Source organism: Schistocerca gregaria, chromosome 4 (genome assembly GCF_023897955.1).
Source record: "Schistocerca gregaria isolate iqSchGreg1 chromosome 4, iqSchGreg1.2, whole genome shotgun sequence".
NCBI lineage: Eukaryota > Metazoa > Arthropoda > Insecta > Orthoptera > Acrididae > Schistocerca > Schistocerca gregaria.
The window spans coordinates 722,730,606-722,758,312 of record NC_064923.1 but is presented as its reverse complement, the minus strand read 5'-3'; the positions used below and the strand labels follow the sequence as shown (position 1 = coordinate 722,758,312).

The window sequence follows — 27,707 nt, the reverse complement described above, 5'->3', positions numbered from 1 at the left end:
GAGGTGCACCATTCCATTGAAAACTGTAGGGTGCCCGTAAATGGGTCAGAAGTTCACTACAAATCGGAGGCTGCTATCCAGATTGATGACTGTGTGTGGTGAGTACACAAGAGGTTTTTAGATTAGGCGACTCTCCATCCAATCCAGATAAAGATAGCTGTAGGAAACCCAGAAGCATCAGTGTAAAATCGAAAGAAATGTCTCTCAAAGGTGAGAGTAATAAAATCGAAGTGGTTAAGTGCTGAAGCATTTGCAGCAAGTGCCAGAGTTCGAAGCGCCACTGAAAATCAGCAAAGGGGGGAACTTGAAACTTTCAGCACAGGGCATGTGGAGGAACTATGGCTGAAGTACAAAACAATAGTTAACCATGCTCTGGATAGATATAAACCAAGTGGCACAGTTCATAATGGGAGGGATGCTCCATGGTATACAAACACTGTAAAGAAACAGAGACTACTGCATAATAGGTGTAAAACAAGACATAGGACTATAGCAAGAGTGATGCTGAATGAAGTGCATTTGGCTGTAAAGACAGCTATGTGTCAAACCTTCAGTGACTACCACAGCAGAATTGTCAAGTCCCAAGCGAATTAGACAGGAACCGAAATGAGGGTAGCAAAGTAAAAACTGAAATGCTTAGCTCCATTTTCAAATGTTCCTTTACAAGAGAAAACCCAGGAAAACTGCCGCAAAATTAATCATTGTACCACTGGAAAGATGAGAGAAATCAGTATTAGTGGTGTTAAGAAACAGTTGAACTCGTTAAACCTGAACAAAGCCCCAGGGCCTGATGAAAACCCTATCAGATTCCGTACTGAATTTGGGCCTGAGTTAACCTCTCTTTTAATTACAATCTGTTGTATATTCCTTGGACAAAAACCGTGCCTATAGTCAGATGAAAGCACAGGTAATACTCATATACAGGATGGGTAGTGAAGGTGATCCACAAAACGACTGTCGTGTATCTTTGACATCAATTTGTTGTCGGATCTTAAGAAAATGTTCTAAGATCGAAGGTAATGAGAAATCTTGAACAGAATGACCTCCACCATGCCAGACACCATGGATTACGAAAACTTCGATCATATGAAGACTAACTCACAGTTTTCTCACATAACATACTGAAAGTTTGAAAGTGAATCAAGGTAGTCAGGAAGATGCAGTATTTCATGATTTCTGAAGAGCATTTGACTCAGTACCACACATACGCATGTTGTCAAAATTTCGACCATTTGGGGTATCAACTGAAATTCGTGACTGGATGGAGGTCTTTTTGGTAGGTAGAACAAAGCATGTTATCTTGGAAGGAGAGTCATCGCCAGATGTAGAAGTAACATTGGGTGTGCCCCAGGGAAGTGTGTTGACACTCTTGGTGTTCATATTGTATATTAATGACCTTGAAGACAATATTAATAGCAACCTCGGAATTTTTGCAGATGATGCAGTTATCTACAATGAAGTACTGTCTTAAAGAAGGTGCATAAATACTCAGTCAGATTTCGATAAGATTTTAAAGAGGTCCAAAGATTGGGAACTTGATTTAAATCTTCAGAAATGTAAAATTTTGCACTTCACAAATCTAAAAAGCATAGTATCCATTGATTATAATATCAGCGAGTAACAGATTGAATTGGCCAATTCATCCAAATACCTAGGTGTAACACTTTGTAAGAATATGAAACTGAATGGTCACATAGGTTCAGTTGTGAACAAAGCAGGTGCTAGACTTTGATTTATTGATAGAATACTGGGAAAATGCAATCAATCTCATGCAATCCCTTCAAGAATATTGTTCAAGTGTGTGGGACATGTAGCAAATAGAACTAACAGGGGATACTGAACACATACAGAGAAGGGCAGCACAAATAGTTGCAGGTTCATCTGGCCCAAGAAAGAGTGCTACAGGGATGTGTAAGAAACTGATCTGTTGCACTCCTGAAGACAGATATAAATTATCCTATGAAAGTCTACTAATAAAGTTTCAAGAACCATCTTTAAATGATGACTCTAGTAATTTACTACAACCCCCTACACATCGCTCAGATAGGGATCGCGAGGACAAGATTAGATTAATTATAGCACGCACAGAGGAATTCAAACTTTCATTCTTCCTGTACTAGATATGCGAATGGAATGGGAAGAAACCATAATAACTCGTGTAATGGGGCGTGCCCTCTGCAAATGTACTGCACCATGGTTTGCAGGGTATGCATGTTGATTTAAACACAGATGTAGATGATGCTGTGTAGATCTGAATTACTTGGAATATTGTGTTGCTGGAGTGAGGAAAGCTTTAATTCATCACTGAAATGCCACAAGAGTCGAAAGTCGTTACACATCGTTCATAATTGTTGTAGGCAATGCAACGACACAGTAGAACGTCATTTTCGTGCTTCACACATAACATAGGCTGATCTTGGTGGTAGAAAATATTATGTGAGCCATAAAGTCGGATAGATCAGCTGGTATCGGAGGCACATACATATGCTCGCGTCAGATCGTGTGTGAACGTTGAGGTCATGCATAAAATGCTGTGTCAACCAGCCCCTTGCGCCCAATCCACCTGTCGGATACAACATTGTTTAACCAGTCGAGTACTGAGTTATGCCAGTGAGGTGGTGCACAATCTTGCTCCCAAAGAAAGATGTGTTGTTCAGCTTCTTCCCATTGAGGCATAGGCCATAGCTGTAGCACATCAGGATAAGAAACATCAGTCACAGCTGATTCACCGAAAAAGAAAGGCCCATAAACTTTCCACAGGGATAATTCTTGGATCTAGGCGTGAAAGACTTGCAGTCTTTCAACACAGTTTTCATTCACTCTTTGTGATTCCATACTATTCCCGTTGCATACAGGTATACAAACAAAACTGTTTGAGTTGCTCTGTCATTTGGTGTTTTATTTACAACAATTATAAGTTGCATGTAATGAATGCTACAACACCTTAAAACCAGTATGTTCATTTTGAAACACCCTGTATACTTATTACATAATTGTCCATCATTAACAATAATATAGATAACTTATTATAATCATTTCTTAATAACCATAAACGAGATGTGTGTATTGGGAACGAGAGATCGCAGATAGTTGACATTAAGTGAAGTGTGCCACCAGCTTCAGTTTTGCTACCTTTGTTATTCATTCTTATGATAAATGATTGGCCTTTTTATATAAGTACTCACTCTATCCTCTATGCTGATGATACTACTTTTTTCAATATTGATTCAGACTTTGATGCACTACAAACTATGACCAAAGACGCACTACTGCAAGCAGCAATCTGGTTTCGAAATAATGGATTTTTTGTCAGGGAGAGTAAAACTCAGCAAAAAGTATTTAGTTTACGAGATTTTCCAGTAGAAAGACTGTCTTGGTAGTGTTAATTTTTTAGGTATTGTCATTGATAGTAAATTGTCTTGGGAGCCACACATTAAATACGTTAGTATAAGGTTTTCTAGAGTGGTGTACTTGTCAAGAAATTTAAAAAATCATGTACCTTTGGTTTATGTAAGAACAGCCTATTTTGCTTTTTTCACAGTATCATATTCTATGGACTTTTATTCTGGGGTAATAGTACACAAATTCAGGATATTGTGGCAGTACAAAATAAAGTTTTTAGGATTATTACAAACTCAGAAAATCGTGCCCACTGCAGACCATTGTTTATTGACCTAAAAATATTAACTGTAATAAACTTATGCATTTACACTGTTCTCTTATATACAAAAAATAACGTACCAGAATACCAGCTTAGATAGGATCTACACTCCCACTGCACCAGAAATAATAGGCGTATTGACATACCTTACTGTAGATTATCGAAAACATTGAAGAGCTACGAAGTTATTGGTACGAAAATGTTGAACAAACTGTCTGTAGAATGGGTAGAGCCAACACTCGATTTATTTAAGAACAGATTGTACAGTCAATTATTGATTAATCCTTTTTACTCAATTAATGAATTTTGTGAATGTGAAAATTTGATGTCATAGAACTAACTGTTGGAGGGTGTACCATAATTTCTCTAACGCTGTTAATGTAAGATGCTTTATTCACGTTTTTATAATCCTGGCGCTGTCTATAGCTGTAATCAGTTGAATGACAATAAAATTTAATTAACTGATTTATTTTATAGAAGTAGCTGTTGCTGCATGTTGTATGGTCATCACTATGGGAATTCGAGCTGAGAATGCTCACAGGAAGAAGCAAACGTCAGTAACTGCAGTTAACACACACTTTGTTACTAAACACGGACATACAAAGAAATGTGTGTGCGCAATACAAAACAAGACTCCAGCGACGCCGAAACACGGGAAGTGACGAGTTCACAGACGTTACCATATACAATTGAAGGCGTTGCGAGTATTATCTTTGAAGACGAAATTTTTGGCGGGCAGAAAGATCTGTGTTTGTTATTAGTTTCGTTGAGGTGTAGATGCTGCATGGAACTGTTGTAGTAATTCAGCAATAGGCTTTGTGGTTTCTAAGAGACGAAAGCGGAAAGCGAAATTGTTGGAGAGGAAACAGGAAACATAATATACATTCGCATTCTGGGAGGCAAATAACCTGATCAGTTAAAATGATTGTGGTTAGAATATCGTATTTTCCCATAGAATATTAATGTGTAGGATTCATTTAATACTGTGACGTATGTACGCAAGCTACACATATAGTGTTGTGTGCATTAACGTTATAAACGGCAGATTTAATTTCATAGCGGTGTTGTATGCAAGTTAGTACTGTTGTGGCTGTTGGAAGGCTTCTTCAAGGGTAACTCTCGTTTAAACATGTTGAGATGTTAAGTAATGGAGTTGTTGAATATTATTATTAGTCACTAAAGCATATAGCAATGAAACTCGCTAAAAACAGCAAGAGAAATGTAGTAAAACTGGAGATACTGTGGGAAATTTGCATTTGAAAAACGAGATACTGTAATAGCAGGTAAATATTTATATGAATGTCTCGCCTGACTTCCAGGAAAATCGTAAATCAAATCAGTCTCTAGTAAATTCACTCTTTATTATTACTCATGAGTACCATTAGTGAGTAAATGGTTTATGATGTAAGTATTAGAATTTCAATCTTAGAATGGACCATTTTTAGATCTTAGCTATGCTGCTTAGAAAGAAAATTCGGTAGGACAGATTGAGTAAAAGTATGCTGTCAGTCCTGTTTCTGGGCCAGTACAGTGAGAAAGATCTCCTCAGTGCAAAGCAAGCAGTACTTGCCTTTTTGGGTTGTACCAAAAAGATGCAAACTCTGAACAAATGTTCCAACAGTAATTAAGATTCATTCTTGATAATTTAGTCCTGTTTTTTGCCAATTGGCGGTCATTGCATCATCACTATTTCCTACCTGAGGCTAATGTGAGGTTATTCACAGAAGGTCAGGTGCTGATGCTACACCCATCTGCTTTGACCCCTGATGAGAAGGCGAGTCTTGATGTTTTTGATTCTTTGTGATTGTAGATTGTGTGTTGAAGTATTTGGTGGCGCTCTCTTGTCCTGGATGTGTGTTAGTGACATGTCTGACATGAAGTGAATGCTTCAGGTTGCTACTGAAAGAATTAGTGCTGATTTTCTGGTGAGTTACACTGAATTTGCATATTTTGGCTGATGTATTCATTTTCATTTGTGGAAATATTAGTGCCATCTGTTTCTTGTGGTCATAGATTTAATATTTCTCTCTTTTCTTCATTTGTGAAGAAGATACAGATATCTATAAGTATCTCACTGCTTGTTGCAATGGATGAAGTTGCAATTGGTGCTGATGAAAGTTCTAATGAATTTTTGGGATTTCCTTGTTAGTGTTTAGTAGTTTTTGGATTTTTATTGGTAGGTGTTATGGGAATTGATATACCATTGTAGGTTAGGATACATTTCTGATATTAGTCATGTGAGCATGGTTTGGTTTGTTGTACTGAGAACTTTGGTTTAGATAGAGTAAGTGAAAGTGTGGTATCTATGCCTTTTCTTGAGCTTATGTGGGTGAAGTGAAATTTGCAACACCAGGATTTAGAATGGTTGGCTTCTGGTATCGAGAGCTTTGTTGGAGCTATATAGGTCAAGTGAAAATTGTGTAAAGTTTTTGAGTTCTGAATGGGTTACTGGTATCGTAGTCTTCAACTGAGATATATAGGTCACGTAAAATTTACAACACCAAAAGTTTTCATTTTTGTAATTTTTTTGTTAAATTTTGAGGATTTTGTGTGCTTGATTTTTTGGTGAATATTTGATTCGCAGTGATATCATTATTTTTACTGTCATTAATTTAGTTTGTCCTCTTCATTTGGTTGTCCTGTTATTTACTTTCTATTGCTGGAGTTAAATACTTCATATGTTATTTATGTTTGTTCACTGGTGTAATGAGTTACATTGTGGTTAGCATATTGTATGTGCTTGAAATAGTGTACACCACATTGACGGCATTATTGGTCAAATCAAGTGGGTGGAGCCATGACTTTATGCCAGTCTATCTTTTATAATAGAGAAGTAGATCGCTTTATATAAACTGATTTTGTTCATTGGGTATAGTTTGTGTGTGTTTTGATTAATTAAAAATAACACTACATTCCAAGGACCATAGGTCTGTTTCTATCAAAGTGGTGTAGATTACATTGGTTTTACACTCTGTGTCTTTTTTTATGTTTATGGTGACATACTGGCTATTTACAGATTACCAGCCAGCTTACTGGCTGAAAAGTAATAATTATCAACATATTGGTCTGTGTCACTGCTCAAGTTACTGTTACGGATTGTTTACATCTATTTATAAACAGCACAAGGAATCATTGTAGTCTTTTATACTACAAGGTTTTTGTTAAATATTAATCTTTAGAGCAGAAGTTGCCAGAAGAAGCAATTTCAGTTCAGATCTAAATGTTTGTAGAGGTTTACAGCAGCCAGTTGCCTTTGGTTTTATTCTTCAGCTTCTATTTACCACGACTGGTTTCAAATTGAGAAGCGATTTATCATCAGATGGTACATTTTTATAGCATATTTGCAGCACACATATGGCTCATGTAGTTACAGCAAGAGGAAGAAACATATATGCACTGAATGTGGTGAGAAATATGTACAGTTCACGCCTGGCACAGCTGTACAACTCCAACAATGCTGCAAACATGCAATAAATATGTACCATCTGATGAGAGTGATTCCGGACTGGTCTTGATAAATAAAGATTGAAAAGTAATACAAAAGGTGGCTGAGAGCAGTAATGTCAGGAAAGTTTTAAAATTCTTTGGCACCTGTCAGATTATATTTGTGGGAAAATAACACAAAACTTTTGTGGCTATTGTTCAACGTTTTCACGAACTTTTAGCAGTATTAGTGATAAACGATTGTCATGTTTTCTTCTAAATTTTGATTAAAATAACCCCTTGGTTAACTGACAGCTGTGGTGGCGCAGGGTCGTTCGTTTTATACACCATTCCACATACTTAGAACGAGCAAGAGCTGCATAGGGCAACAGTTGGCTCTCCCCTTCCTGTGCATTGTACTGCAACTGAGAAAGCTGTGTGGTGCCAAAAAAAAAATCAATCATTACAGCAGGTACACAGGTGTCAACAAAGAACTGTAGTTGGCTGACTCCTAGCCACTGCCACAATCACAGAGTTATTTTAGGCAAGATTTAGTGTGGTTGTGAAAAATCAGTTCAATACAAGACTGAAATATAGCTTTTGTGTAAACTTTGCATCCTTACCAAGGATTTCACCGAGTTATACACTGTGGTATGAAGATACTTCAGAAGCTAACATCTAACATACAGCAAGTAATTAATTTTCTCAGCCAATTCAAAGGATAATTTAAAACATACCTCATTAGTGACTCCTTCCACAGATTATCTTACAGGAAGGATTTGATTCCTTTTTTAGATGGATGGTAGGCAGTGTGTTGTAAACTGTCTTGTTTAATTACATATTTATATTACTGTTTTCTCTGAAAAAAAACTTGATAAATGAAGTAAATATTAAGTTTCTGATAAGACAGCATGCAGCTACCTAATATAACTGAAGTAGCAGCAACTTTCTTTCTAATTCACTAGAACATATTTAACTGGCCTAAACAGAATTAGTATTAAGCAGTATTGTGATAGTTTCTTGTTAATATAATGTGAGGTTTAAGTAATGTTTTGTTGTCTGGTGTTAATGTGTACCTTCACTTGTTCCTTAGACCTGTAGGTTCACCTTCTTGTTAGGGTGTACAAAATACGATGAATGAGTAGAAGAAATCTCCATTCTTTTGAAATTGTGTTGGTTTATTTCTGTCAAACCACATTAGTAAATGTATATAATGCGAAGGTGCTGCAGAATGCTTAATGCCTTGAACATACACCTACATATTGACTGTCAGTAAATCTGTAGCACCACTATCTTCAGCTACCCACTTGCAATGTGAATACAATACATGATCAGATTAGTTAATTATATATTTCACCATTTGTCAACTTAATTTATGCTCAAATGTATGAGTTTTTACTCCTAGGTCCTTCATTTGAGATTGATTTGCATCTCACTGGCGACAGAGTGTTGTATTCTACATACAAAATTCATGTTACAGATCAGTACATACTTAATTTTTTTTGTAATTTGACATGTAGTGATATTATTATAATTTGACATCTAGTGATGGTATTCTACTTATGTTTGTTCTTTACAGTACTGTCAGGTTCTATCAAAAACTATTCAATAATTCATTCAATATACCTTTGATTTATTTTCTGAAACACATTGCAAATCCAGTACCACAATAGAATGACTACAGGATTGCATAACCAAACGTCCTCTTCCACCACCCTATATTTTAGGGGTTGGTTACTAGGGATAGGCCACAGCCAATACTGAAGATCATTATTTTTATTTTACCATCTGTGTGTCTGGTAATATATTAATGTCATGTCACTGTCTATAGTAGTATTGTAGATACACTTTAAGAAAATGAAATGGTTTACATTCCATTATTATAACCCATTATCATAAAATGTTTATTTAAGTGGATGACACTTGTATCTCTTGTGTTGGTGTTATTGTTACAATGAATGTGATTTTTTGGTATGACATGTTAAAAACAACTGCAGTAAAATAAATTTGTTTATTGTAAAAGGAGTTACGTCTCTTACATATGTCATATTGTCCCATTTTGTATGCATGTTGCTCACAATCCCTGTCCCCATCCCAGGGACTCAGAGAAAGAAGAATCATTGCATAATGTCACATTGTGTGTGTGTGTGTGTGTGTGTGTGTGTGTGTGTGTGTGTGTGTGTGTGTGTGTGTGTGTGTGTGTGTGTGTGTGTCTTGGAAGGGGGAGTGCACACACTGAGAAGAGTTCAATGGTCTATTCCTAATGATTATAGGTCCAAAGATAATATTTTTTGGCTGAGTTGCTTACATTTCTGTCGCTGGAGTCTTGTCAATACAAATGTTGACTACGAAATGAGAGAGCAAAAGATGTTCTCCCTGTGGGGTCTAAATTCGCTGCTAAAGAGACTTTCTTTCTAATACTTTATATCATCGCTGCTTTTAGTTAAATATTCGAATGAATCGATTTATTTCAAAAGATTTTTCTTACTATTTACATTACAAACACTGATTTCTACTTCCAGTATGCCAGTTACACATTGTTTATGAGCTGTTTTTGTGAGGTGTCTTGTATATCACAACTTGTGTGCTCATTATACTTTTTAATGTAGTCTCCTTCTTTAATTTTTCCGCTGTTAATATGCAGGGATTCCCTTGCAAACTGTTTAAATTTCACTCCAGACGCAATTTTTGAATATTTGGCGTATAACATGACTTCACATGCAGCACAAAATAACTTAATTCGTTCCTTTGAGCCATTGACCAAGCAAATTTCATTAGTGATAAGGCCAGCATCATCGTTCAGAAAAGAATTTCTACACCAGACTTCACAAATCGCTCTTATGCCCACATGTTTTACTAATTTTACTGCATATTTTACAGAACCTGGTAACATTACTTGCTGTTATATTAACTCTACAATTACAATGACATTTTATAGTATCAGTTTGCAAGCTCAAGGCCACATTTTATGATTTCTGCAAAATTTACTTGTTACAACTTTTCTGAACTTGTGTTCTACTTTTATATTTGTGGTAATTCCCTACTTTTCCATACTTACTCTAAACAAGGAGAGAAATCATATCAGGAACGGAGACTTGCTTGAAACTTGAAGTAAAATGTGAATTTTTTGACAACATATGATATGTGTATAGGAGAGATAGTCTCGAAGCCTATTATAATATCCGCACTCTGATCCTGTGAAAATGCCAGAAAATACTAGTAAATTTTGGTTATACATAAAGTCTACATTTCATTTAATGTTTTGTGCGTTATTATGTTTTCGAAAAGAATACACCAGATAGAAAAACAAAATATTAAATTCATCATTTAAATATGTATTCACAAATGAGAGCATTGCCACATCATTGTTTGATGGATGCTGACATTAAAAAAGTGAGGTACATAAAAATAATCATCCGATTTTGATGAGAAACAATTGATATTATTCAAACCAAACAAGCCACCAAGTATGAAATTTTCGCTCTGCAGCGGAGTGTGCACTTATATGAAACTTCCTGGCAGAACAAAGCTGTGTAATGGATCGAGACTCGAACTCAGGCTCTTTGCCTTTCACAGGTAAGTGCTCTCCCAACAGAGCGGCCGAAGCACGATTTACGATCTATCCCCACAGCACTTGCCTGCGAAAGGCAAAGGTCCCAAGTTCAGGTCTCTGCCCAGCACACAGTTTTGATCTGCCTGGAAGTTACAGGGCATCAAGTCTTAGTGGATTCCTCTTACATTTTGCAATGAATATGCTGTGTGATCGTTTCTGTGAGCGCAAGTCACTCCGATTTACAAAAAGGCAAAAAAAATTGACCTACTGTGAGTACACACCATCTACATAGATACTCTGCACCCCACCATATGGTGCTTAGTGGAAGGTTCCTTGTATCATTTCCTTTCTTGTTCCATTCACAAACAGAACAAGGAAAAATATACAGTCTGTGTGCCTCCATATGAGCTCTTATTTCTCGTATCTTATCTTTGTGGTCCTTACGCGCATTGTATGTCGGTGGCAGTAGAATCGTTCGGCTCGGCAGTCAATTGAAAACGCCAGTTCTTTAAATTTTATCAGTAGTGTTTCTTGAAAACAACGTCATCTCCCATCCAGGGATTTCCATTTGAGTTCCCGAAGCATTTCTGTAACACTTACGTGTTGTTTAAACCAATCAGTAACAAATCTAGCAGCCTGCCTCTGAATTGCTTCGATGTATTCCTTCAAACCAATCTGGTGCAGATCCCAAACACTAGAGCAGTACTCAAGCACCAGTGTCCTCAATGTGGTCTCCTGTACAGGTGAACCACCCTTTCCTGAAATTCTCCCAATAAACTGAAGTCAACCATTCACCTCCCATACCATGGTTCTCACATGCTCACTCCATCTCATATCGCTTTGCAACGTTATGCCCAGATATTTAAACGACTTGACTATGCCAAGCAGGACACTAGTAATAATGCATCCGAACACTACAGGTTTGATCTTCCTACTCATCTGCATTAACGTACATTTTTCCACCGTTTGGGCTAGCTTACATTCATCACACCACTGGGAATTTGTCTAAATCCTCTGGTATCTTCCTACAGTCACTCAACCTCGACATTTTACTGCAGACTGTGGCATCATCAGCAAACGACCACAGATTGCTGCCCACCATGTCAGCTAAATAGTTTATGTATATAGACAACAACAGCAGTCCTATCACACTTCCTTCATCTACATCTACATTTATATTCCGTAAGCCACCCAACGATGTGTGGCGGAGGGCACTTTACGTGCCACTGTTATTACTTTGCTTTCCAGTTCCAGTAGCGTATGGTTCACGGGAGGAAAGACTGCCAGAAAGCCTCTGTGGGCGCTCGAATCTCTCTAATTTTATATTCGAGATCTCCTCGGGAGGTGTATGTAGGGGGAAGCAATATATTCAATACCTCATCCAGAAATGCACCCTCTCGAAACCTGGACAGCAAGCTACACTGCAATGCAGAGCGCCTCTCTTGCAGAGTCTGCCACTTGAGTTTGCTAAACATCTCCATAACGCTGTCACGCTTACCAAATAACCCTGGGGCACTCCCTGATGTTACCCTAGTCTCTGATGAACACTCATCGTCACGAACAACATACTGGGTTCTATTATTTAAGAAATCTATAAGCCACTGACATATCTATGAATATATTCCATATGTTCGTACCTTCGTTAACAGCCTGAAAAGGGCAATGTGTCAAATACTTTCTGGAAAGGGTAGCGGTAGCTTTACCGCCTACCATGGGGGGGGGGGGGGAGGGGGGCTGGTTCGATTCCCGGCAGAGGACTGGGTGTTGTGTGTCCTTCATCATGATTTTCATCATCATAGACTCGCATCTACTACATACATATTCCGCTATCCACCACACGGTGCGTGGCGGAGGGTACCTCACACCACAACTAGCATCTTCTCTCCCTGTTCCACTCCCAAACAGAGCGAGTTAAAAATGACTGCCTATATGCCTCTGAACGAGCTCTAATCTCCCTTATCTTATCTTTGTGGTCTTTCCACGAAATGTAAGTTGGCGGCAGTAAAATTGTACTGCAGTCAGCCTCAAATGCTGGTTCTCTAAATTTCCTTAGTAGCGATTCACGAAAAGAACGTCTCCTTTCCTCTAGAGACTCCCACCCGAGTTCCTGAAGCATTTCTGTAACACTTGCGTGATGATCGAAGCTACCAGTAACAAATCTAGCAGCCTGCCTCTGAATTGCTTCTATGTCCTCCCTCAATCCGACCTGATAGGGATCCCAAACGCTCGAGCAGTACTCAAGAATAGGTAGTATTAGTGTTTTATAAGCGGTCTCCGTTGCAGATGAACCACATCTTCCCAAAATTGTACCAATGAACCGAAGACGACTATCTGCCTTCCCCACAACTGCCATTACATGCTTGTCCCACTTCATATCACTCTGAAATGCGACCCCCAAATATTTAATCAACGTGACTGTGTCAAGCACTACACTACTAATGGAGTATTCAAACATTGCGCGATTCTTTTTCCTATTCATCTACATTAATTTACATTTATATATATTTAGAGTTAGCCGCCATTCTTTACACCAATCACAAATCCTGTCCAAGTCATCTTGTATCCTCCTACAGTCACTCAACGACGACACCTTCCCGTACACCACAGCATCATCAGCAAACAGCCGCACATTGCTATCCACCCTATCCAGAAGATCATTTATGTAGATAGAAAACAGTGGACCTACACACTTCCCTGGGGCCCTCCAGATGATACCCTCACCTCCGATGAACACTCACCATCGAAGACAATGTACTGGGTTCTATTACTTAAGAAGTCTTCGAGCCACTCACATACTTGGCAACCAATCCCATATGCTCGTACCTTAGTTAGGAGTCTGCAGTGGGGCACCGAGTCAAACGCTCTCCGGAAGTCAAGGAATATGGCATCCGCCTGATATCCTTCATCCATGGTTCGCAAGATATCATGTGAGAAAAGGGTGAGTTGCGTTTCGCAGAAGCGATGCTTTCTAAAGCTGTGCTGATGCATGGACAGCAACTTCTCTGTCTCAAGGAAATTCATTATATTCGAACTGAGAATACGTTCGAAAATCCTGCAACAAACCGATATTAAGGACATTGGTCTGTAATTTTGAGGATCCGTCCTTCTACCCTTCTTATATACAGGCGTCACCTGCGCTTTTTTCCAGTTGCTCGGGGTTTTACGATGGGCAAGAGATTCGCGATAAATGCAAGCTAAGTAAGCAGCCAATGCAGTAGAGTACTCTCTGTAAACAGCCATGGTGGAACCTGGTGGCCGCTAATAACACCCCACAATTAAGTTTATTTCCCCTAGCCCTGTTAAATGTGTCCATATAACTTCACAATCACCCTCTACTTAGACCTCAGTGGACACAATATTTTTGTCGACTGCAATGAAGACACCATCTCCTACGGTGTCTAATCTGTCTTTCCGATACACGTTCCAACCCTCACTAAATATTTCAGGACTTCCTATCTCACGGTTCAGCCAGGTCTCAGTCCCGAGAATAATTTGTGCGCCACACACTTCCTGGAGGGCAGTAAATACAGGAACTTTATTCCGAACACTGAAAATTTACTACTAATATCTTGTTAGTTGAAGTGTCTTTACACTGTGCACGTCCTGATTTCCCTGCCTGCATGTTGACTGGTGAGTGTTCATCAGGACACCTGACACTACTCCCTAGCCTAAAAAAAACCCATGTGCACGCCACAAGTACTCTGTCACCCGAGTAACCGCTTCCATTGTATAGTGCACCCCTGACCTATCTAGGGGCGTCCTACAATTCCCCACCCAATAGCGCAAGTCTAGAAATCTGCAGCCAAGACCGTCACAGTGTCGACGAAGCCCCTGGTTGAGACCCTCCACTCGGCTCCAAACCAAAGGACCTCGATCCGCTCTGGGAACGACTTTCACAAGTCGCTGATGTGGCATCACCTAAAAAGTATTTGCAGTATGGTGGCAGAACTCCCCCAAATGGGGGCGTCCCAGCCAACAATGTCATACGAACATTTCCATTCTTTTGGAAACCTAGAAATATCGGATCTGCCTGTTGCCCTTCATCCATAGTTCTCGGTATGCCATGTGAGAAAAGGGCAAGCTGAATTTCACACAAGCGATACTTTCTAAAAACATGCTGATTCGTGCACATAAGCTTCTCAGTCTCAAGAAAATTTATCATATTCTAACTGAGAATATGTTCAAGGATTCTGCAGCAAACAGAAATTAGGGGTATTGGTCAGTAATTTTGCTGATCCATTCTTTTACTTTTTTTACATACTGGAGTCACCTGCGCTTTTTTCCGATCACTTGGGACTTTGTACTGGGCGAGAGATTCACGATAAACACTAGCTAGGTAAGGGGCCAGAGCCGTAGAATACTCTTTGTGAAATTGAACTGGGATTCTATGCGGACCTGGTGATTTATTTCCTTTCAAATTGTTCAGTTATTTCTCTACGCCAAGTATGCTTATTACTATGTCGTCCATACGGGAGTCTGTCCAATGGGCAAATGACGGTATGTTTCTAGGAGTCTCCTGGGTGAACGATTTCTTGAATGTGAAACTTAAAACTTCGTCTTTCGCATTATTATCTTCAACTGCCACACCATACAGGTCAAAAAGGAACTGAACAGAAGCCCTATGCCCACTTAGCGAGTTTCTCAGATCTTTTGTTGAGTTGTGATGGTGGTAGTTGTTATATGCTCTGTGCACAGATCTTTTCACAGACACAGGAATCTCTACTAACCTTCGCTTGTAGTCACTTATGCTTCCCCCTTTCAACCGAGAGTGCAACAGCCTATGCTTCCTCAGGATCCACCGAATTTCGTTATTAAAACATGGTAGGTCTTTTACATCTTCTATTCACTTACTAAGCATCCGCTCCCGGTAGCTGAGTGGCGCCAGCACGGTAGCTCAGCGTGTTCGGTCAGAGGATTAGCTACCCTCTGTAATAAAAAACTGAGTGAATGAATCAACAAAGAACCTGAACGGGTGTCACCGTATGTCCGCCCCGAACAAATTCATCGAACAATGTAGAACAAAATAATATAAAAAAGGCTCGCGGATTCGATTCCCGGCTGGGTCGGAGATTTTTTCCGCTCAGGGACTGGGTGTTGTGTTGTCCTAATCATCAGCATTTCACCCCTATCGACGCGCAAGTCGCCGAAGTGGCGTTAAATCGAAAGAGTTGCACCCTGTGAATGGTCTACCCGAAGGGAGGCCCTAATCACACGACATTTACATTTTTACTTACTAAGCACATAACTCTCCATGCCAAGATTTACAATCTATTTAAACTTTGCCCATAATTCCTCTACATCCATCTTACTGGAGCTAAGTGACGCCAACTCACTGTTTAAGTGAGATGTTAATAACTGCTTATCTGCTCTATGTAGTAGAAACGCTGTCCTATACTTCTTCTTGATTGATTTATTTATCTTTCGTAAACATAATTGCTACAATGACATGATGATCCTAAGCCCTGTTTCTGCGCTGACATTGTCGGTAAGATCCGAAGTACTCGTAGCTACAAGGTCTGACATATTTCTATTGCGTTTGGTCTGCCGAGCTAGCTGTTCAAGACAATTTTCAGAAAACGTGTTCAAAAGAATTTCGCATGACTATTTCTTTGTATCCCCTGTAATGAATCCACATACATCCCAATCTATACCCTGCAAGTTAAAGTTGCCTCCGAACAAAAATTCGTGCATGATCTGGGTATTTATGCACTATTGTCCATAGGCTTTCTACCCTAATATCTGTTTATTGCAGTATCCTATAGCATACACAAATTTCAAGCATTATGACTTTCCTGGAGGAAAAGTAACTTCTTTCAAAGAATTATCATGGGTTCAGAAAAAAGATTACTCATGTGAAACACACATGACTTTGCTCACACCTCATATCTTGGATATACAGATGCAAATAAATAGGTAGATTCCCTCTTCCTAGATTTCTGAAGGGTTCAGCATTGTATTTCACTGTCAGCTTGTAACTAAGGTACTAGCCTATTAACCATCTTAATAGATACACAAATAGTTTGTTAAACTTTTTACTAATTGAAACTAGTACTATACACTAAATAGTGAATTTACAACGAAACAAAAGTAACACTGTGTGTGTCCCAAGAAAGTGTAACAGGACATCTAGTGTTCTCATAATACAATATGAGCTACAAAATAGTGTCAGATGGAATATCAGGTTGTTCATTGAAGATGTAGCTGTTTACGGCAATGTATTGCTGTTACTTTCCAGCTTCTCCTGTCGTACTTCATGACGAAATAGTTCATGGATGAATGGCCAGATGTCAGTGTCCACTGAGCACAATATTTTAGCAAGTGACCATGTTGTCATGACCAGCTGTGCTGGAGAAGTGACCACTTGGCTGTTATCATGTTGCTTTTATCTCTTCCCTCCCATTTGCTGTTTTATCTGCCATCTACACACAGTATCTCCTTTCTCACTCCTTCCACCAACACATTGCTCCATCTTAGGTTCATGTCCCAGTACACACACTGGCGGCACCTCTGCTATTCCTCCACTGGCCACTGAAATAGTTCGTTTTGGGTTATATCCCGGGGGAATAACAGCACAGGTCCTGCTGGCCACTTGTACTTGGGTGTGAACCAAGGACAGAACAATGCTTTGATAGGATGTGCGGGACCTAGATGCTGTTTGTGGACAGCAGACAGATTGCCAGATCAGAGCAAGAGGGTAAGAGATAAAAGCACCTTACCAGCCCTTAAGTGATATGATCATCAGCATACCTGTTATTGGCAACATGGTCTCTTGCTGAAATGTTGTGCTCATTGCACACTAACATCTAGCTGTTCACCCATGAGCTATTTCATCATGAAGTATTCCAGGAGAAGCTGAAGAATCACATCGCATGTTTCAACAGGGATGAGATGTATCACAACATGTTATGCCACCAGAGGAGCTGTGTGCTGAGATCATTTGCATTACTTATGAGATGCCATAAACAATGGGTGGAGCAGAGACATGCCAGCCTACGCGTGGTATGGGAGACAGTACACTTTACTTACTGGTACATGGTCCGTCCCCGGTAGCCGAGTGGTCAGCGCGACAGAATGTCAATCTTAAGGGCCCGGGTTCGATTCCCAGCTGAGTCGGAGATTTTCTCCGCTCAGGGACTGGGTGTTGCGTTGTTCTAATCATCATCATTTCATCCCCATCGACGCACAAGTCGTCGAAGTGGCGTCAGATCGAAAGCCTTGGACCCGGCGAATGGTCTACCTGATGGGAGGCCCTAGTCACACGACAAAAAAACTGGTACATGGACTCGACTCATAAAGAACTCTTCAAATTACATCAACAGTTCGCGAACCAGTTCATTTCTTGGACTTGGGAATGGACTTACGCTGTCACATGGGCCACAGCAGACTCCACACAAAGAAAGGCCACCAATTATAAAACATAAAAATTCTGTCTTATATTAGAGCGACAACCTTCTGATGCTGCCTGCACTGCCAAGAAACTGAGCGAGGACACGATTTTAGTTCGTAAAAAGTTACTTAATTTGGCACCCACTCCTAAATCTGCATTTATCACTGACTTAATCAGCGCACTGAAACAGACAGCTTCACGACTTCCACCTAAAGCATCTGAAAAATTATGTCACGAAACCTGGCATACTCTCAAGCGAACAAGACCTCTGAAACCTACACCTCTAGCTGGGAGAAGGCAGCCATATGGGAACTAAGAAAACATCCTGATATCATGATCTTACCAGGTGACAAAAGCAACACAACTGTGTCCTGTCTCACCAGGAGTACTTTGAGGAAAATGTGCAGCCTACTAGAAGACAGCACACACTGAAATATCGATTCTGAATATGCCAAAAGGGTGGAGAGGAAACCCATGGCGCCTCTTAAAGAATCTGGCTTACCAGACAAGGTTGTTGAGAACGTACGACAGAGAACATAAATTCCATTGATACTTTATGGACTTCTGAAACTTCACAAAAATGAAATGTTTTTATGTTCTGTTGTTAGCAACATTGGTGTCCTGATGCACATACTCACTAGATACCTAAAGGATTTGCTTAGACGTTACATTGGAAGATGTTCATATCACATTCACAACTCTGTGGGTTTTGTTGGACACCTTAACAACTTTAAGCTTAAGAATACCAACATCCTTATCAGCTTCGACGTTGCTTTCTTTTCATTTGAGTGCCCTTTCAAGAATCCATAAGATTTACTGGCCAGAAACTTGATCCAGAGACGACCAATCTTTTTAGACATGTCTTATGTCGACATAGTTTCTTTTCGATGATGGCTATACTAGCAGACGATAGGAGTAGCCATGGGAGGTCCACTCGCAAGGTTATTGCCAACATATTGTAGCGAGGGGTTTTTTGACACTATAATCCGTTCATCATAAGAATAAACCTAATGAAAACATTGCACTATGTATTCTTCCGCGTTTGCTGAAATCTCATTGGATTTCCATTTCACGTGGGGCTGCAACCAAGCTGTCTCGAGTACGGTATTAAGGGTACGTATCGTGCTGTCCGTTACGTACACATCGACTTGGCGAATATACAGGACAACAGCTTTACCGGCGCATTTAGCTTGGACAGCACTGGCCGGTCAGCTGGTACAGCTAGCCTGCAGTGACGGGGCCAGCTGCAGGTCAGCTGGTACAGCTAGCCTGCTGTGACGGGGCCAGCTGCAGTTCACACGTAAAAAGAGATGAGCACAGGAGCAATACGGCTATGAATGTCATTTAATTTTTAAGCAGAATGAAATAATACATTGCAAATCTCCCACAATACGCTCCTTAGACGACTAGACGAAAATCGCAACACGTTATCGTTTTTAGCTAACGTACTATTGTAATTAAAAACAAGGACGATGAAAATTCCCGACTTAACGACAGGGTAATTTTTCTGCATAATTTGTGTGTAACGTAAGAGATTATTGAAGGATGTCACTGCATAGTTAAATATTGAAGCCACTAAAGGTATTTGCCGGCGTCTGTGACCGAGCGGTTCTAGGCGCTTCAGTCCGGAACCGCGCTGCTGCTACGGTCGCAGGTACGAATCCTACCTCAGGCATGGACGTGTGTGATGTCCTTAGGTTAGGTAGGTTTAAGTAGTTCTAAGTCTAGGGGACTGATGGCCTCAGATGTTAAGTCTCATAGTGCCTAGAGCCATCTGAACCATTTGAATTGGAGGTATTACTTAGTCAGTCGTCTCGTAATCTCTTAGCTCCTTCCTTATCGAAGTCCGAGAAATACATTTCAGTTCTGGAAGTGTCACACGCTATGTTGATAACGAGCCTATAAACAACAGAATCCACGAAGCCAACCAGGCGCAGCATTTTCTCTTCTTTTATGACGAGCCATTATACATCACGCCAGCGTTCAGGAGTGACGTGTGAAAAAGCTTCGTGCCTTAGTTCCAGTACATCTGACAGCTTAACAGTCCGTTTACTTCTCGGGTTAAATTCCGTAGCTTGGCTCCAAATCAGTTCTGCAAACGCAAGAATGCAGCATTTGTATCATGTGCTCGATGCTGTGAAAACTATTGTTTTTCATGTTTCTATGATACTTGTCTATCTCTATTGTATAAGACGATGGCCAAAGTCCTGATAAAGAGGATTTGGTTTTTCATTTCTGCCTTAAAAAATTAAATTGTTATATTTTCCTAATTAAAACAACTTTTATGAACCGGAACAGTGTTTCACAAAACATCGATAATTAAGTATTTGTATTTGAAATGGAAAAAGGAATTTCGCGTCCAATATGTAATTAGAAACAAGAAGACGTGCAGTATTCATGAAAGTGATAGTGAGTTTTATAATTACGAGGTGTAAGTATTTCAAATCGAACGAGAAAAAAAAATGATAAACGGACGAATACCCACGTGTTGACTCAGTCCATTACCTGATGTAAACGTTGCACTGATGGAAACGTTGCACTATGTATTCTTCCGCGTTTGCTGGAGCCTCACTGGATTTCAGTTTCACGTGAACTGCAGGCAAGCTGTCTCGAGTACTGTCACAGTCTAATATATACAGTCGCGACAATATCACTGATTTTTGTTGTACACCGCAACAACAGCGCCCCAAGCGGTGGAGAAGCTACACGGCTGAATACGGTATTCAGTAAATGTAAACACTATCGCTTATATTCATTTTTAAAATGATTTTTACGAAAGGCAACGGATGTAGCGCAATCAGTTGCAGTAATAATAGGAAGAAGACACCACATTTGTCATTCTTCATGTTTCCTAAAGACCCTGGGAGGTATGAAACATCACATTAGAGCGCTCTTTATTTACAATTTTTTCTAAACTGTACTGAATTACTGAATTTGTTTTTCTTTTTTAGGAGCAAGAAATGGTTAATAAATAGTAGAAGCCAGGACCTGTTGCAAAAAAGATGTCCTTCATTTGCACAATAACGTGAAGTTACGTGCATTATACTTCGAAGCAAACCAGTTCATGAATGCGGAAAAGAAGACATTGGTATGGAATGCAGTTCCTACATTATTTTACATGTCGAATAAGCCACAACCAGTGACGATGAAGAGAAAATTGCCATACGAACATGAAAGTGTTACTGCAAAAACAATAAAACTATCTCCTGACTAAGAAGAAACAGCTACCACAAGAGTTCCTACACGAGAGACATACATAAAGTCACTAACAACGGAATCTGCAACACAGAAAGCAGAAAGTTCAGCATTTACCGGAAAGTGATGTAATTGTTAACTTGTCTATGGATGAGATGTCACTAATGGAAAATTTGATATATGACAGCTCTAGGGATCATGTTATTGGATTTGAAAACATGGGTTTCATACGTACATCTGTGGTTGCCCATACTGCGTTAATTATAATGATTAACGGCATCTTCTCAAATTTTAAACAGCCATTAGTGTATTATTTCTCCAAAAGACCAATAGGAGCCACCCATCTGATGTGCATATTTTTTAAGATGTCAAAAAACTCACAGAGTCTGGTTTGGTTGTAAAAACATGTGTGACAAACCAAGGCTCGAACTTTGTAAGTGCAGGTACAGACTGGGTAACACACCAGTTAATCCATGTTTGTATACGAAGGGAGTAACATCTACTTTTTTTATGACACTCCACACTTGATAAAAAGCATATGTAATAATTTATTCAGGTATAACATTATCCACACAACAGATGAAGGGTGAATTGGCACTGCTTCATGGAAGAACATTTGTCCGTTGTACTCAAGTGATTGTGAAAGGAAGTACAAGTTGGCCCCCAAGCTCACTAAAAGAGCTGTCCGACTGCCAGCATTTTCAAAAATGATGGTAAGCACTGCAGTTCATGTGTTGAGTCATACAGTAGCTGCAGGCACTGAGACACTTGTTACTTGTGGCACCATATTATCATGTGCTACTGCTACTGCAGATTTTTGCCAAAAAGTAAACGATATCATTGACATATTTAATGCATATAGTGTTAAATGGCCTGTATCCTTAAGGAACTGCATTACAAGTGCCTCAAGACATTTGTAAATATTAAAGACACTGAAGGCATGGATACAGTCATGGAAATTTGTAGATGTTGATGGGAAAGATTTTTCATCTAGGATTAAGTGTGTTAAAGGACTTCTGGGTAACATAAGCGCTTTGAACATGTTTGTTGATATCGTTTTGGATGGAACAAAGTTATATTTATTACCACACAGAATTAATCAAGATCCACTGGAAAACGTTTTCTCAGAGACAAGGTATAAAGGTTGTTTTTCTAGCAACCCATCACCACGACAGTTTTATGCTGCATTCAATAATTGTGCTTTAAGCAAATTAATGAACACACACAGTGTAGCTACCTCAAATTGTGAGGGGATCAACTGGGGTCAGACAATAGTGGATATGAAAGCAGCGCCCAAATTACTTGTTTCACCACTGTTGGACATCAGTTACACGAGTTCAGTGATAAGACTACCATATGCAGAAGTCCAAACAAACCTCGAAGAGGCAAACAGCATGAGATACATGTTTGGTTATGCATCAAAGAAACTGCTTACAATTCATGACTGTTATAAATGTAGGACAGTACTTCTAGATGGCAGCCAAGACTTAGATACAAATGACAAAATTTATTGTCATTTTAAAAGTTATGAAGACAACTTTGAAAGCCTATTTATTTGTACAGAAGATGTCAAAGAATTTTTAACTCAGTGTGACTCTAAGATGACTTCTACTTTTGATGAATATACTCACATAAGTAATTGAGGTGCTTTCTTAGTGAACATGTTGATGGACATCCCCAATTTCCAACCTGGGTGCTGTGCTGAAACCAAGCTGCTGTTAATAAGATTGTTTGTGAAAGAGAGGCTCTTTTACATCATTAAATTCAGGAATCAAGACTTAGTCTGTAGGAGCAAGAGAAGAAATAAAAAAAGTGATGAAGCTGGCTCATTTGGGTTGTTTAAGTGTTAGGACTGACTCATTCATTTAATTTTATTTTCGTTAAATGGAGCAATGGGATATAATAAAGTTTTAAAACAGTCATGCTTTTTATTGAGATAAAAATGGTTCAAATGGCTCTGTGCACTTTGGGACTTAACTTCTGAGGTCATCAGTCCCCTGGAACTTAGAACTACTTAAACCTAACTAACCTAAGGACATCACACACATCCATGCCCGAGGCAGGATTCGAACCTGCGACAGTAGCGGTCGCGTGGTTCCAGACTGTAGCACCTATGACCGCTCGGCCATATTGAGATAACCTGATACCACAAAGAATAAGATGGAAATTGTATTTTTGGAAGCAGGCTTCCTGCAAAGTAGAACGTAATGAAAAGTGATGTGTCGCTTCATTTTTACACGAGGAAGAGCACCTATATGCTTCATATGTGGGATATACAGTGTGTATTATCTTACTCCTCCCCCCATGAACCATGGACCTTGCCGTTGGTGGGGAGGCTTGCGTGCCTCAGCGATACAGATGGCCGTACCGTAGGTGCAACCACAACGGAGGGGTATCTGTTGAGAGGCCAGACAAACGTGTGGTTCCTGAAGAGGGGCAGCAGCCTTTTAAGTAGTTGCAGGGGCAACAGTCTGGATGATTGACTGATCTGGCCTTGCAACATTAACCAAAACGGCCTTGCTGTGCTGGTACTGCGAACGGCTGAAAGCAAGGGGAAACTACAGCCGTAATTTTTCCCGAGGACATGCAGCTTTACTGTATGATTAAATGATGATGGCATCCTCTTGGGTAAAATATTCCGGAGGTAAAATAGTCCCCCATTCGGATCTCCGGGCGGGGACTACTCAGGAGGATGTCGTTATCAGGAGAAAGAAAACTGGCGTTCTACGGATCGGAGCGTGGAATGTCAGATCCCTCAATTGGGCAGGTAGGTTAGAAAATTTAAAAAGGGAAATGGATAGGTTAAAGTTAGATATAGTGGGAATTAGTGAAGTTCGGTGGCAGGAGGAACAAGACTTCTGATCAGGTGACTACAGGGTTATAAACACAAAATCAAATAGGGGTAATGCAGGAGTAGGTTTAATAATGAATAGGAAAATAGGAATGCGGGTAAGCTACTACAAACAGCATAGTGAACGCATTATTGTGGCCAAGATAGATACAAAGCCCACACCTACTGCAGTAGTACAAGTTTATATGCCAACTAGCTCTGCAGATGATGAAGAAATTGAAGAAATGTACAATGAAATAAAAGAAGTTATTCAGATAGTGAAGGGAGACGAAAATTTAATAGTAATGGGTGACTGGAATTCGAGTGTAGGAAAAGGGAGAGAAGGAAACATAGTAGGTGAATATGGATTGGGGCTAAGAAATGAAAGAGGAAGCCGCCTAGTAGAATTTTGCACAGAGCACAACTTAATCATAGCTAACACTTGGTTTAAGAATCATGAAAGAAGGTTGTATACATGGAAGAACCCTGGAGATACTAAAAGGTATCAGATAGATTATATAATGGTAAGACAGAGATTTAGGAACCAGGTTTTAAGTTGTAAGACATTTCCAGGGGCAGATGTGGACTCTGACCACAATCTATTGGTTATGACCTGTAGATTAAAACTGAAGAAACTGCAAAAATGTGGGAAATTAAGGAGATGGGACCTGGATAAACTGAAAGAACCAGAGGTTGTACAGAGTTTCAGAGAGAGCATAAGGGAACAATTGACAGGAATAGGGGAAAGAAATACAGTAGAAGAAGAATGGGTAGCTCTGAGGGATGTAGTAGTGAAGGCAGCAGAGGATAAAGTAGGTACAAAGACGAGGGCTGCTAGAAATCCTTGGGTAACAGAAGAAATATTGAATTTAATTGATGAAAGGAGAAAATATAAAAATGCAGTAAATGAAGCAGGCAAAAAGGAATACAAACGTCTCAAAAATGAGATCGACAGGAAGTGCAAAATGGCTAAACAGGGATGGCTAGGGGACAAATGTAAGGATGTAGAAGCTTATCTCACTAGGGGTAAGATAGATACTGCCTACAGGAAAATTAAAGAGACCTTTGGAGAGAAGAGAACCACGTGTATGAATATCAAGAGCTCAGATGGCAGCCCAGTTCTAAGCAAAGAAGGGAAGGCAGAAAGGTGGAAGGAGTATATAGAAGGTTTATACAAGGGCGATGTACTTGAGGACAATATTATGTAAATAGAAGAGGATGTAGATGAAGACGATATGGGAGATACGATACTGCGTGAAGAGTTTGACAGAGCAATGAAAGACCTGAGTCGAAACAAGGCCCCCGGAGTAGACAACATTCCATTAGAACTACTGACGGCCTTGGGAGAGCCAGTCATGACAAAACTCTTCCAGCTGGTGAGCAAGATGTATGAGACAGGCGAAATACCCTCAGACTTCAAGAAGAATATAATAATTCCAATCCCAAAGAAAGCAGGTGCTGACAGATGTGAAAATTACCGAACTATCAGTTTAATAAGCCATGGCTGCAAAATACTAACGCGAATTCTTTACAGACGAATGGAAAAACTGGTAGATGCAGACCTCGGGGAGGATCAGTTTGGATTCCGTCGAAATGTTGGAACACGTGAGGCAATACTGACCTTACGACTTATCTTAGAAGAAAGATTAAGAAAAGGCAAACCTACGTTTCTAGCATTTGTAGACTTAGAGAAAGCTTTTGACAATGTTGACTGGAATACTCTTTTTTCAAATTCTAAAGGTGGCAGGGGTAAAATACAGGGAGCGAAAGGCTATTTATAATTTGTACAGAAACCAGATGGCAGTAATAAGAGTCGAGGGGCATGAAAGGGAAGCAGTGGTTGGGAAAGGAGTGAGACAGGGTTGTAGCCTCTCCCCGACGTTATTCAATCTGTATATTGAGCAAGCAGTAAAGGAAACAAAAGAAAAATTTGGAGTAGGTATTAAAATTCATGGAGACGAAGTAAAAACTTTGAGAATGGACAGTGCCTTGAAAGGAGGATATAAGATGAACATTAACAAAAGCAAAACGAGGATAATGGAATGTAGTCAAATTAAATCGGGTGATGCTGAGGGAATTAGATTAGGAAATAAGACACTTAAAGTAGTAAATGAGTTTTGCTATTTAGGAAGTAAAATAACTGATGATGGTCGAAGTAGAGAGGATATAAAATGTAGACTGGCAATGGCAAGGAAAGCGTTTCTGAAGAAGAGAAATTTGTTAACATCGAATATAGATTTATGTATCAGGAAGTCGTTTCTGAAAGTATTTGTTTGGAGTGTAGCCATGTATGGAAGTGAAACATGGACGGTAACTAGTTTGGACAAGAAGAGAATAGAAGCTTTCGAAATGTGGTGCTACAGAAGAATACTGAAGATAAGGTGGATAGATCACGTAACTAATGAGGAGGTATTGAATAGGATTGGGGAGAAGAGAAGTTTGTGGCACAACTTGACTAGAAGAAGGGATCGGTTGGTAGGACTTGTTTTGAGGCATCAAGGGATCACAAATTTAGCTTTGGAGGGCAGCGTGGAGGGTAAAAATCGTAGAGGGAGACCGAGAGATGAGTACACTAAGCAGATTCAGAAGGATGTATGTTGCAGTAGGTACTGGGAGATGAAGCAGCTTGCACAGGATAGAGTAGCATGGAGAGCTGCATCAAACCAGTCTCAGGACTGAAGACAACAACAACAACATTATCTTACTTTCAGTGGAATAAGTGGGATTGTATGCTTCTTCTTAATTATTTCTTCAAGAATATATTGCAGGTTATATCACTTTATTCAATAGTTCGTGCTCTGTTCACTTATATTTCACGATCATTTGTCTCTCTCGCTGTTCTCCTAATACTTGTGACGCAAAAATGTACTAACTATTTTGTAAATTACGTGCAAAATGAATTAAAAACAAACATTCTTTTTACGTCGCATCTGCTGTCAGAGGATGGCGAGCTTTCTGGCCGCTAGGGGCGCTAGTGTCACTTAAACTGTCAAATGGTGACAACTTTCAGAGCAGTGAGTGTCGCGACTGTATATATTAGACTGTGGTACTGTCAAATACGATAATAAGGATACTATCGTGCTGTCCGTTACGCGCACATCGACTTAGCGATAGTACTGGGACAATAACTTTAACGGCGCACTTAACTTGGAAAGCACCGGCCCGTCAGCTGGTACAGCTAGCCTGCAGTGATGTGGCCAGCTGCAGTTCACAAGTAAAAAGAGGTGAGCAGAGGAGCAATGCGGCTACGAATGTCATTTAATTTTTAAGCAGAATGAAATAATACACTGCAAATCTCCCACAATACGCTCCTTAGACAACTAGGCGAAAACCGCAACACTTTATCGTTTTTAGCTAACGTACTGTTGTGATTAAAAACAAGAACGATGAAATTCCTGACTTAATCACAGGATAATGTTCCTGAATAATATCATGTCCTCGATGGTGTGAAAAAGATTGTTTTTCATGGTTCTGCGATACTTGGCTACCTCTGTGGTATAAAACGATGGACATGGGCCAAATAAAGAGGATTTGGTTTTTCATTTCTGCCTTAAAAAAATTAAATTGTTACGTTTTGTTAATTTAGATAACTTTTATGAACAGTCTTTCAGAAAACATTGGTACTTAAGAATTTGTATTTGAAATGGAAACAGGAATT

General features: G+C 39.6%; 1 protein-coding gene across 5 annotated transcripts in view; it reads right to left on the bottom strand.

Annotated features, from left to right (window-relative positions):
* The window catches only part of LOC126267241 (uncharacterized), a 210,461-nt gene that overhangs the window by 144,441 nt on the left and 38,313 nt on the right, over positions 1-27,707 (bottom strand). For 3 of the 5 annotated variants that reach the window (XM_049972226.1, XM_049972229.1, XM_049972231.1), the window contains one exon: positions 10,143-10,279. The exons of the other annotated variants lie outside the window; for them this stretch is intronic. The gene's annotated coding sequence lies outside the window, so the exon portion shown is untranslated. The remainder of the gene's footprint in view (positions 1-10,142; positions 10,280-27,707) is intronic. 5 annotated transcript variants of the gene reach the window in all.